This window comes from Crocodylus porosus, unplaced genomic scaffold (assembly GCF_001723895.1).
Source record: "Crocodylus porosus isolate Cpor-Errol unplaced genomic scaffold, CroPor_comp1, whole genome shotgun sequence".
NCBI classification, from domain to species: Eukaryota; Metazoa; Chordata; order Crocodylia; family Crocodylidae; genus Crocodylus; species Crocodylus porosus.
This window is the reverse complement of record NW_017728912.1, coordinates 32,809,163-32,821,498: the sequence shown is the minus strand read 5'-3', so window position 1 is coordinate 32,821,498 and position 12,336 is coordinate 32,809,163.

The following is a 12,336-nucleotide window of genomic DNA, read 5'->3' as shown; positions in this document are numbered from 1 at the left end:
GTCATAAACATAGAGGCTGGGATATTGGAGGCATATCAGCCATCCCACTCTTTCCCTTCCCAACTTGAGCCCATTGCTCCTTGTTCTGTCATCTGCCACCACTGAGAACAGACTAGCTCCATCCTCTTTGGAACCACCCTTCAGGTAGCTGAAGGTTGCTATTAAATCCCCTCTCAATCTTCTTTTCCCCAAAATAAATGAGCCTAGTTCTCTCAGCCTCTCCTCCTAAGTCATGTCCCCCAGCCCTCTAACCATTTTTGTTGCCCTCTGTTGGACTCTCTCCAATTTGTCCACATCCTTTCTGTGGCGGAGGGCCCAAAACTGGACACAGTACTCCAGATATGGCCTCACCAGTGCTTAATAGAGGAAAAGAATCGCTTCTCTAAATCTGCTGGCAATGCTCCTACATTTGTTGGCAAGGCTCCTACAGGGGAGTGGTAGCAGCATTAATTACCATAGCAATTGGCCAGAGCCCCACAGTGCTCTGGGCAATTAACACTGCCACTGCTCCCTTGCTATCAACTTTCTGAACCCATGAGCAGCCCCAGAGGTCAGATACCATGGCTTCATGAGCTGGATCTGGCCCACAGACTGTAGGTTGAGCACTGTTTTTATAGTGTAGGGTCTACACCAGACTCCCAGGTCCTGCCACAGTGTTTTTGGAACCCCATGGGCAATTGCTGAAAACTTAGCCGGGCAGGAGCACTGGAAACTGGCATAGACTTCCTACCATTGAGATGGACTTCTTAGCATTGCTAGTGCTGGACAGAAGCTGGAATTTTGCATAATGCAGACAGGTTTAATTGTAAGAAGATGACACCACCCTGCTCGTTTGCCTTTCCCTGAAGTCCAAAGGGCAACACACTGTCAACAGTACCCACTGATCACACCACACAGGTCTCAGGGAGACAGTAAAAGTCATTTTGGCTAGGTCAGATCCCTAATAGCATTTCCAAGCTTGTTTAGAAGCCCAGCCACTTTTGGGAAGCCAGTTAGAAATGTGAAATGCTTGCACAGTAGGAAGTAGCTGATGACAAGAAAAAGCAGTTGCAGATAAGGAACTGTATCCAAAAACAGAAAGTTGTTTTGCTGCCCATTGCATCCATTGGTCCCCAGAGAGATGGAGGAGAACTTTGCCCTGCAGACCACTGGGATCTCCAATTTCCAGGCCGTGTGGAGAGCAGCCAATGGTCTCTGGTTTTTCTGCATATGATATTGCTGGAAATGTCTTGATCCATAGTCATTCAGCATTTTGCTGCCTGTCATGCCCCCTTGCCCTGCTGGTTAAGGGGGAACCTGGCCCTGACCAGGTTGCTCTCTTTTGAACAAGGAGCGGGGAGCTTCCATGACAAATTTTCAGTTTTCCAGTTTTGGTTCTCAGCCCTGCAAGCTCTGAAGAATGTGTGGAACTCTACTTCTGGGAGTAAAGCACAAAAGTGCTACTCAGGGGATCAACAGAGCACATGTATGCACCTGTTTGCAGGAGCAGAGCCTCAACAGCTTAGCCCTTACACCCCTCTCTGCTCTGGGATTTGTGCCATGCATAGCTGTGTGCTGTTTCTATGCCTGAAGTACCTAAGTCTTGCCTGCCCTGGGCACCTGTCAAGGCACTCACAAGTGGGGTGCCCAAAGCAAGAAGCACTATGAAAATGTGGCCTAGCAGAGTAGTGGACAAGGCACCTGCCTGGACCTTCATGATGAACAAGGGCTTTGTGTGGAGAATCTAAAACATTTGAGGAATGAGGTCTGGGTCTAACTGAACCCATATCAGCTTGTCTTCCTTGGAACCCTGCCACCGACAAGGTCTTATGCCGCTGCCACTCTTAGAGGTGTAACTACCAGGATATGTCCTGGGGTGGCAGTGACAGAAGAGGCTAGGCTGGTGCAGCAGTGTAGGTGGCTGAGCCAGCAGTAGTGGCAGCTACCATTCATGTGCCCACTCTAAGTGTGCACCCAGAGTTGATGTCCCCAGTTATCCATTCCTCATTATGCTACTGGTTCTCCTGGTGCAGAATGGGGAGGGATTGTTTGACACTGGCTAAAGCTAAAAGGAACAATGGGGAGGCCACCTCGGCAAACCAAGCCTGATCAGCAAAGACCCTCAGCACCTACCAATGCCTCATTAATGTCCAGTGGGCCTATACATATATACTTGAGGCTATGCTTACGTCTAAGCACACTACTGAGCCATGGTGTGTAACAGGAACAGGCAGACCTGGCTCCCCACATACAGAGAGCGCATGGACTTGTTCATAGAGCCAGAGCACGGAAACCAGTCTGGGTTTTCTCCTGACAGATCAGGGCAGCCCAGGGCCAAGGGTCCTGCTGACCACAAGCTGTTTTAGACTATGGAAAGCCAGAGGGGAGTGTTCAGTGTGAAAGGTCACTGCAGCCTGGTAATCAGGGTCAGCACATTTCCTATAGCACCAGCGCATGTACATCGAGAAGCACAACCCTGACTAGAACATGAGTGACCTCCCTAGAGACACAGATGACCCCACGTGTCCCCAATATTTGTAGTGTCCCCAGTGTTAAATAATCTGCAACCTGCTTGGAAGCTCCTGTGGTTAAAGTACAGTATTTGGCTCAATATAGTTTTGGACCAGATTGTTGAAGCAGCTCAGCTCCCCATGGTATCTCTGGAGATAAATGGAGAATCTGCTCCCTGCTTCCTTCCCTCTATCCATCCATGGAGACTTCTCCCCCTCTCTGCCACTGAGAAGAGAGGAGGGCCCTCTGCTCCCCTCCATATCAGTGGATCCTCCTGGGTGCTGAGTGTCTTTGCCAGTCTGGCCAGTGGGTCACAGACAGGGAAGGGAGTCCTTGCCATGAACAGCTTAAAATAGATCAGCTTGTATTGCATCATGTGGACATGCTGTGATGGGCAGTTAGGGACAAGGCTCAAGGTTGTGTGTTGCAAACCAGCAAGGCAAGTTACATAACACACTGCCTGGAGCATCTAAACTGCCACTCTGGATTCTGGATGAGCCAGTCCCCGTGGCCATTCCCCCCACCCTGCCAGGAAGCTGTTACCTCATGTTCCCCTACAGTACTTGGTTCTGGATGCTCTGGGGCATTCAATTTTTCCAACTAGAACAGAAGAACCTGCCGTGTCTTAACTTCTGTTACTTTCCTTATGTTTGTTTGCTGTTGTTGGTAGATGTGCTTAATTTCATCTACAAGATTCAAATACACGGAGGAAAAAAATGTAATGATCCCAGATATTGCCAGCTTATGCTTTGTATTGTGATAGGTATCAGAAGTCTATGATATGGGCCAAGCCCCCTGAGCTGGGCACAGTACCAATACCTACTAGGAAATGGTCTCTGCCTGAAAAGGCCTTCCAGACCAAATACATTGCTGTATTCTTTAGCAGACTCCCTGAGAAGGGTAATGGACAGGGAGATGGATGATGAGGTCTGTTCTATGTTTTTATAGCCCCCCTCATGTGGGTTGTAATAACCATCAGCCAATCAGCAGGACTCACTCTGCATTTGATCCAAAGTCCATTCTCATGATTGGATGGACTCACCCTGATTCCCACAGTGGGCTTCGAACAAGGCTTATATTACCCTCATCAGTTCATTATCCTTTTTTTTCTTTTAATCCAGTTTAAAAGTATAAGCGCATTTTGGTGCAGGTAGAATGTGCCAGCTCAGTAGTAGACGAGAACCTTCTGATCATACACAGAACAACTGCAGGAGTGCACGATTCTCCATCAGTGATGCTCATTCATTTTGCCTCCACTTCACTATGGTAAAACAAGAGAACAGACTGTCTCTCTCTTTCTCCTGACTCCTAGACCGGAGGCTCTCCTAAGGTAGTGTGAAGATGCTGCCAGACTATGGGGTCTTCTGCTCCTCAGTCCCATCAGCATTTAGGGTTTCAAAACCCCAGACTCAAATGCCAGGTCACTGCAACCTGCTCAGTAACAAAGTTCCTACCTATCAATTATAAACAGGATAGTGCTACAATAAACATCTTCCACACACTGAAATCCATGAAAGATCACTTTCAATTTTGGGAGCCTTCCAGAAAAACAATGGTAAAAAATATAGATCCAGTTCAACCTCTGTGAATTAGTTTTCTCTCTGGCTTTGTTGTACCAGTAGAAGAGAGGCCCCTCTAGCCTCCATCATCTGTCTAGAGTCTTGGACACATCATTTTTGTCCAACAGCTTCAAATGCTGGCACAACTGACAATCCTCTATGTTTCAACCTAAGCAATATTTGTTTACACATTTCATCACTGTTAATCAATTACAGTTACACAATGCCCTTTCAACAAGGAGAGCCAGTGGTAACCAGGAGGGAGTGTTAGAGTGTCTGGTGGAGTGGCAAGGGGCTAAAATGTAAATGTTATCATCTGAATTCACAAGGGGTGGTGAGATCCCTCACAGCCTTTATAGATGTTGCATTCATTAGTGCATGCTCTTTAACAAGCCATATGCTCTAATAACACCTGCTATTCAGCACAACTGACCTGGTTGCATCATTATAAATAAGAGCTATCTCCCTGAAACTTGTCCACTTTTAAAAGGAAAATTATTTCAAATAGATTCAGTTGCCTTCAAGACAATTCCTTATTGGAGAATAAATTTATATCGGCAAAATTTATTAAGGTTTGCTTGCCATACTGAGTTGGGAGGCTTTATTTTTGAAGAGGTAATTTTAGACATCATGTAAAATGTTTGAATAAAATCTAGTTTTAGAATAAATTTCACAATCAAGGGATCTCAGTTCCAGAGGTTATTTCCTTAAGTTTAAATGAAAAAGAGTATTTTGTGGAATAACTGAGTCATAGATACAGAGCTGGCCAGGCTATCTAAGGCAGTTGCCAAAGGCAGGAAAATACCATATTTATTGTATACAACATGCCCCTGGATATAATACACACTTTGTTTTTGAAAGGCAGAATGAAGAAAAGTGATTTTTCCAGATTTACAGCTGCTAAGATCAGGAACAATCTAATCTTTATCTGATGCAGCCTCTCTTTCTTGCTTAACTAAAGCTGAAACCCTAGCTGCTATTCCATGGGAGAAGTGATACTTTTGAAAAGAGCTAAAGGGTCTCTAGGGCTGTGAATTGGGAGACAAGAGACAAGGAGCAACTAACAGAAAGCAAAATTGCCCTAAGAGATGTTACCTTGATTAGTGTAACATCAAGACCATTAAAAAGGAGAGAAGGTCACTAACCTTCCTGGAGCGAAGAGTAATGAATCAACTGGTTCTCTCAGCTGCTTGAATACTTGCTGCACTGTGCAGCAGGAATCAAAGCAGGATGCTTCCATCCAAGTCAGAAAATCAGCTTACCTCCAAGTTTGGTTGGGAGAAGAGGCTGATTTTTGGGGAAGAGGTTTGTGTTGTATGTGTAAGAAGCTTAATCTCTCTGGCTTGTCTAGAGCAAGGAATTGTGTGTACATACCAAAGTTAATGAAGATAATCTGCAGCATTTTGATTATGAGCCAGGAGGAAAATACTTTCTTCTTTAAACGGAAAATTCTGAAGACATAATTGAAATGGAAGCTGTTCTGATATAGCAATTATAGGGAAGAAATATGGCCAGGAGGGGCTATAAAACCAGCTATAACAAGTGGCTGCAGGTCAGTGCCTTTGGTAGGTGGTGCACAATGCACAATTTTGTTTTTTACTGTGCTTTAGCCCTTACATGTGTATTGTACACTGCTTCAGTTATTAAACATGCACTGACACAAAGAGAAAATTCCAATCTGGGCCCAACCCACTGATAGCAGCAGCACTGTCCCAGCAAGGCAAGAGCGGGGAGTCACAGGTAACACATTGGTCAGGCTAGCCATTTTGTTTGGAAGCTCTTTGGGGCAGTCATGAAAGGATCATGATCTATGACTGGGGCTCCTCAGTGCTACCTCCATGTAAACAAAGGATGTTAGTAATTAGGGCAAAGTTTTCAAGCTTCTGTGGCTATATTTGTGCAGCTTCAACTATCCTTAAGCTCCCATGTGAGCAGCCTGCTTCCTAGGGGCTGGAGACTCCATGCAGATGTAGCTCCAGCTGAATACCATATGCAGGAAGAGGGCATGGCACCATGGAGGCAATGAGTTCAGCACTGCTGAAGCAGGTTATTTCTTCTTATTTGCAATCAGGGCTTGGGGTGCTTTTTACTTAAGCTGCCAGAAAAATGTAAGCACAGTGATGACACATGTAAGTCCCAGGATTCCCACACAGCTTCCTGCATGGCGCAATTGGTTTCCATTACTTGGATCAGCTATAGAGGAGGAAGAGAAAGAATGTAATGAGCAAGCATCATTGTGACACTACAACACCTAGAAATGAAAGTTTCCTCAGCTCACTGTGGCTGACACAGGAAAAAGGACAGCAGTCACAGCATATGGCATAGAAAGACCACGGTATCTGCCCTGTTTAGGTGGTAGAATCATAGAATCATAGAAATTAAGGGCTAGAAGGGCCCTCAAAAATCATCAAGTCCAACCGCCCCCTGCTCTGACCAAGAATACTACTGAGATAAATGATCCCAGCAAGGTCTCTGTCCAATCTCCTCTTGAAGACTTCCAAGGTTGAGGACTGCATCACCTCCTTGGGAAGTCTTTTACAGATTCTGGCCACCCTTACCTTAAAGAAGTTCTTCTTTACATCCAACCTGAAACCATCCTCTAACAGTTTATGGCCATTGCTCCTTGTCCTCTCCTGGGGCACTCTAGTGAACAGGATATCAGCTCCTGATATTCACTCTTTGCATACTTATAAACAGCCACCAAGTCCCACCTCAGTCTTTGCTCCCCCAGGCTGAACAGTCCCAGATCCCTTAGTCTTTTCTCAGAAAGTTTGTCCTCCCAGACCTTAATCATTCTTGTGGCCCTTCTCTGGACCCGTGCAAGATTCTCCACATCTTTTCTGAAGTGTGCCGGACACAGTACTCCAGCTGGGGTCTCACCAGAGCCAAGTAGAGAGGAAGTATGAATGTCTCTATATGTTAGAAACAACAGGTCACAGCCCCTAGCCCTGCTGCTCTGTGTACTCCAATGCTAATTTGTTCGGTTTTTGAACAAATTTTTCATCCTTTCTGAAGGGTGATCTTTGGGGGCATAGAGTATATTGTTTACAATTGTTCTGAGCTGGCTGACTTACCCACTCAAGGACAAAACTGCCATTGCCTTCAATGGAGCTGGAATTAAACTCTTAAACCATCCATTAGAGGGATTCTTAACATGCATGAGGGCTGAAGTAGTAGATCCACATATAGGGCTTTTATTAGGCATTGTTTTACACCTAATTGTGTAGAAATGGGGTTCTGCTCATGTATTGCTAAACTCAGTTGGAGGTATTGCGCATCAACTATGGCAGTGGTTCTCAATCATTTTATGCTCAAAGCACCCTTGGAAAATATCAGTTCTTAGTGTTCACTCATTTTTTCTGGCTACTGAGAAATGATAGACCAGTTCTTCTATTGCAAAGAACTTAGAAAGACCGTGATAGGTCAGAATGTTTTTGTGAGTCTGGAGTCCTTTTTGACATCTCTGGGTTTATCTTGTGACTTGCATAAATGACTGTACACCAGAGGTGGGCAATATGTGGCCTGGGAGTCAGATGTGGCCTGCCAGGCCATTCTATCTGGCCCACAGGGCCCCTAAAAATTTAGAAAATTGATATTTATCTGCTCTGGGCTGCCTGTCATGCAGCCTTCAATGGCTTGCCAAAACTCAGTAAGTAGCCCTCCAACCAAAATAATTGCCTGCCCCTGCTGTACACCCAACAGTGCTAATATTGTGTGGCACACTTAGAAGAATCTCACAATATGCTGGTTGAGAATCACTGATCTATGGAGTTATGGGAAACATTCACAAAGAAAGAACTCTTTTCCAAATGTTCTTTTTTCACCATATACTAAAATAAAACTGTAAATTATTTTACCTAAAATCTGTTTAATAATCATGCACCCAGCAACACTGCTCCAAAATATTTGTGGAAGAAAACTTAAAGAGGGGGTTTAAACTTAAAGAGTCAAAATTATTGCTCCTCAAGATGGACACCAGAGAAAGCAGCTAAAGAGAGTAAACAGAAGGGAGAATGTGGGGAAAGAAGCAAAAGGTGAAGTAAAATAAACAGAAGGGAAAAACCAAAGAAATCCCAAATCTGTGCTGGAATGATGAATAAGGCAAGCCTTTAGCACTGATAAAAGATCACATTCAAATACATTCCTTCCCCTGGAGAGTAATTTTGTGCAAATGGGGCACTGTGTGCCAAGGTGACTGTGGCTGTAAATGAGTTCCTTGTTGTATTTGTGGGGCCCCATTGTCCAAATGATTTGCACAGGTGTAGCTGATTGGCACTTAGCAAGCACTCATGTTGACAGTGCACAAGCAGGAATAAAATCCCTCTTGGCTCCTGCTGAGCAAAGAGGAGAAAAAAGCAATGAAGATTTCTTTTCTTTTTTGGAGGTGGGAGGCAAATCAGTTGGTCTGCTTCTTGTATGGCTTTGCAATTAGTTCAGCAGTCAGTTTTCTGAGTAGAATCGCACCATCATCTAATTGATGACCAAATTATGATAACGCCCAGATGACACATTACTGTTCCTGTAATAAGAAATGTGTAAGCAAACTAGCTTATCCTGGGATGGCCCTGATTGGGTCAAAAGGAACAAGATAGTAGGGGCTCCTGGCTCTCAGTGATCCTCACGAATGTCATGTGGTCACCTCCTATTGACTACTCCAAGAATGCAGGCTCTGCACTTCAGTTCAGGCAGTCAAGATTTATGCATTAGATTGGGGATCTTCTGTCTCTCTCCCCTGCCAGGACAATCATGCTGCAGTGTGACAGCAAGCATGGACATTGCCTCTTGGTTATGTGAAATGTAGTTCTGGTAGAGAGCTGTGTTTTAGCAGATGAGTGACTGCCTGGAACAGAGCAGGAACATCTGGTGAGGCAGCTGAAAAGCATCATCACCCTCTGTGAAGTGAGACTCTCCCTCCCTTGGAGGTAGATATAATATCATATAATAGTCTACAATAATAAGGACTAGAAAAAGAAGGCCAACTTCCAAACAGGCCCCCTCAAATTAGCACAAAAACTGTCATCCTCTAAGCTACCACACAGAGCCACTTGGAGAGGTGCCTTGATTTTAGCCTCTAGGGCTGATTTCCAAACATGTTTTAACACCTTCCCATTGAAGTGTGCCTAACATATATTTCAGTGCCTTTCTATGCCAAGTGCCTAACTTCAGTTTGGATCTAAAATATCTGCCTAGACACCAATCAGCATTTTTAGGTGCCTGAATATGTTTAAAAATCTGACCTTAAAAATACTCCCAAAACTATTTTTAATGGACTGTTCTGTAAATGATTAAAAACTGAAGGGCTGAGCTGGGAAACTGGTGAAACAGGATTCTCAGGAAAGAGACTTATCAGTGTTTGGAAGGGCCACTCTCAGCAGGGGCATTTAAAAATTAGCCTGCTTTACACATTCAAGTCTGCAGCAGAACTCCTTTCAATAGGAAAGTCTTAACAACAGAAAACCACTTCACCTGTGGAGAGGGGATTTTCTGTTCCCTGCTGGAGTATTCTCTGCAGGGGAGAGTAGCTGGATAGGCCTTAAAGGAACCATATCCATTCCATGTATTCAATAGATAAAAAGGGATGCACTTGGCCCATGTTAGTTAAACCAAGGTAAAAGTCCCAGTAGAGGCATAGTAGTGTGTCGTTTTGTTGTGAGTCAACAGGTAAAGATAAAATGCAGGTGGCCCATACCCATTATTTTGACCTGGTAACTACTGTGCAAACCACAAACAGCCTTGTTTTCACTATGATTTTACCTCAAGTTAGTACCTTGAGTTAAATAAATACCCTTCTTCCTACTGAAGTGTACCCCAAAAGTGGTTTTCTTGTTCTCCAAGCCCTTGTCTAGGCTTGTCCAAACACAATATTTTTTCTAAAAGTTAAGAGAAGATAAAGATTGGCTGAAAAACCTGTATGTACAACCCAAGGCTCTTCCTTCCTGCATCTGCTGAAGTACCGAAGTTATAGTACTACCAAGGTCTTTCTCTTTTGAGGGACAGGGTCACAAGAGCCTGGTTCATCTGGTACCTAGATGGTTAATCATTTTTGGCACTAGAAATGACTGAACAGTTGGCAAGCAATGCCTAACCCTAACTTTCTTGCAATCAGTGAAATGAGAGGGGGCCAAGCTATGCAGTGTCGATGCGTAAGAGGAACACGTGGATGCACGTACACCCCCTGAGAGCACTGGTGCAGCCCCTGACAACCAGTGTTCCCAGTCAGGGGGAGCAGTCGAGAGCACTGGTGCTCCCCCTGTAAGTGCCGGCTGGGGAGTGGGGGTGCCAGGAGAAGCAGTCCCCCTGCGACTGATCGTGCTCACCCGGAAGTGCCAGATGCCATTTGTGGGCTACTGGGATCGGCCATGGGGAAACCGCCCCCCCGGTCTGTGGGATTGCAGTTGCTGACTGTCCGCTGGGGGGCAAGTGCCCCCCTGACTCAGGAGGCACCAGTCACCCAAGAAGCAATACGTCTAAAGAACCTCAGCTTGCTGATGACCAAGTGAGAGTGAATAAAGTTCATGGGGGGGGGTCAACAGGAGAGGATTTTTATTTTTAAAAAGTTTTTAAACACTTAAGATTTCACTTAAAGAAGTCTGTGTCAAATGAATGTCAGGGTGGTAAAAATCAAATGCTTGACTGTAAAGAAATGCCAGAATTAAGACTGCCTTGTTCATATACATTTTGACACAGTTTTTGATTATGTGATGACATGTTATTTTTCACAGGACTCTGCCTCATTCAGTGCACAGCCTGGCCCATGCCCTAAGGAGTGCATCAGAGCTGGGCCCCGGTGGAAACTGTGGAATCCCTGTCTTATTTATTGCAGAAATAGAGGCTGCCTAGTGAATGAGACTGGGGTTTGAAGGAAGAGAAAGAGCAGTCCTATGGGTAAGGTGGCTGAACACTGCCCTGGAGAACTAGTTCCTATCCCTGTCTTTGCCTCAGAGTTCTGTATGATCCTGGATAAGTCTCTCCAATCCCACTTTCCACAGGTGGCCACAACTGCAAATCATATCCCTGTATGACTGACAGAAGACACTGGGATGTGATTTACAGAAGAGCCAAACATTCATAACTGCAAGTGAGGTCAATGGGAGCTGTCCTATGAACATATACATAGCTACCAAGTGCTTAAGGAAAAAATCAGGCTGTGTGGTTCAAAAATTGGATGCCCAAGATTGGTTACCATGTCTGATATTTTTAAGATTTCTGCATTTCTGTCCATCAAGTGTGAAATGGGGGATAGTAATATCATCCCATCCCAAGGGTCTGTGATAGTGGTACATTCATTAATGTTTATGAAGAACAAAGATACCAGCATTATAATGGCAGCACTGTACATGAACAACTGGTGCCTCCTGAGTCAGGGGTGGCACTTGCCTCCCCAGCAGCCAGTCAGCGACCGGGAGAGTGGGGATCCCTCCGCGGCCAATCACACTGACCTGCTGGCACTTCCAGGTGGGCACAATCATCCGTGGGGGAATCCCTCTCTCCACTCTCTGGTTGGTGCGATCAGCCATGGGGGGACTGCAGGGATCGCTTTTCCTGGCTCCCCCACTCCCCAGACAGCACTCTCAGGAGGGGGAGGGGGGCAGCAGCACTCTTGCCTGCCACCCCTGCCCATTGCCTAGGCATGGCATGCTGGCTGTCAGGGGGTGCACCAGTGCTCTCAGCGGGTGCATGTGCACCCCTGTGCACCCCCTAAGCATTGCCAGTGACACTGTAGAAAGTCCCCTGTGGAAATTCTCTATACAGAGCAGTGTTTGGATAGGGGCTGGTGACTATGAGATCTGGGTCATGCAGGGAAGGATGGGTGAGGTGTAAAGAAACAGCTGTTCATTCAGGAAGCACAGCACATTCTGTGTCCTGAGTGATGCAGGGATCCCAGGGAAACAACACTGTTCATGTAATCTCAGGGGCACTAGAAATGATTGAAAGTCTGGCAAAGAATGCCTAACTCTAAAGTTCTCTCAGCAGATAAAGTGCAAGAGCACGATACTGTGTGTCTACAATGCATATCACAATGCATGAGAGCTGGAGCAAGGAATGGGGTGGCCTAAGGCTGCTCAAATAGCCTGAATTCTGGCACTGGAGTATTGACCATGTAGCCTTAATTTTTGTCTCAGCCTATTTTTCAACATAATCTTGACTGCTCGCTGGATAATCCAGAAAGAAACCCAATGACCTGATGCTGCATTAATGCATGCCTAACTAACCAGAGGTTTGAAGCATTTTAGCCTCAGAGACAAGGCTGCGATAAGGCACGTGACACTAGCCAAAGAACAGTCTT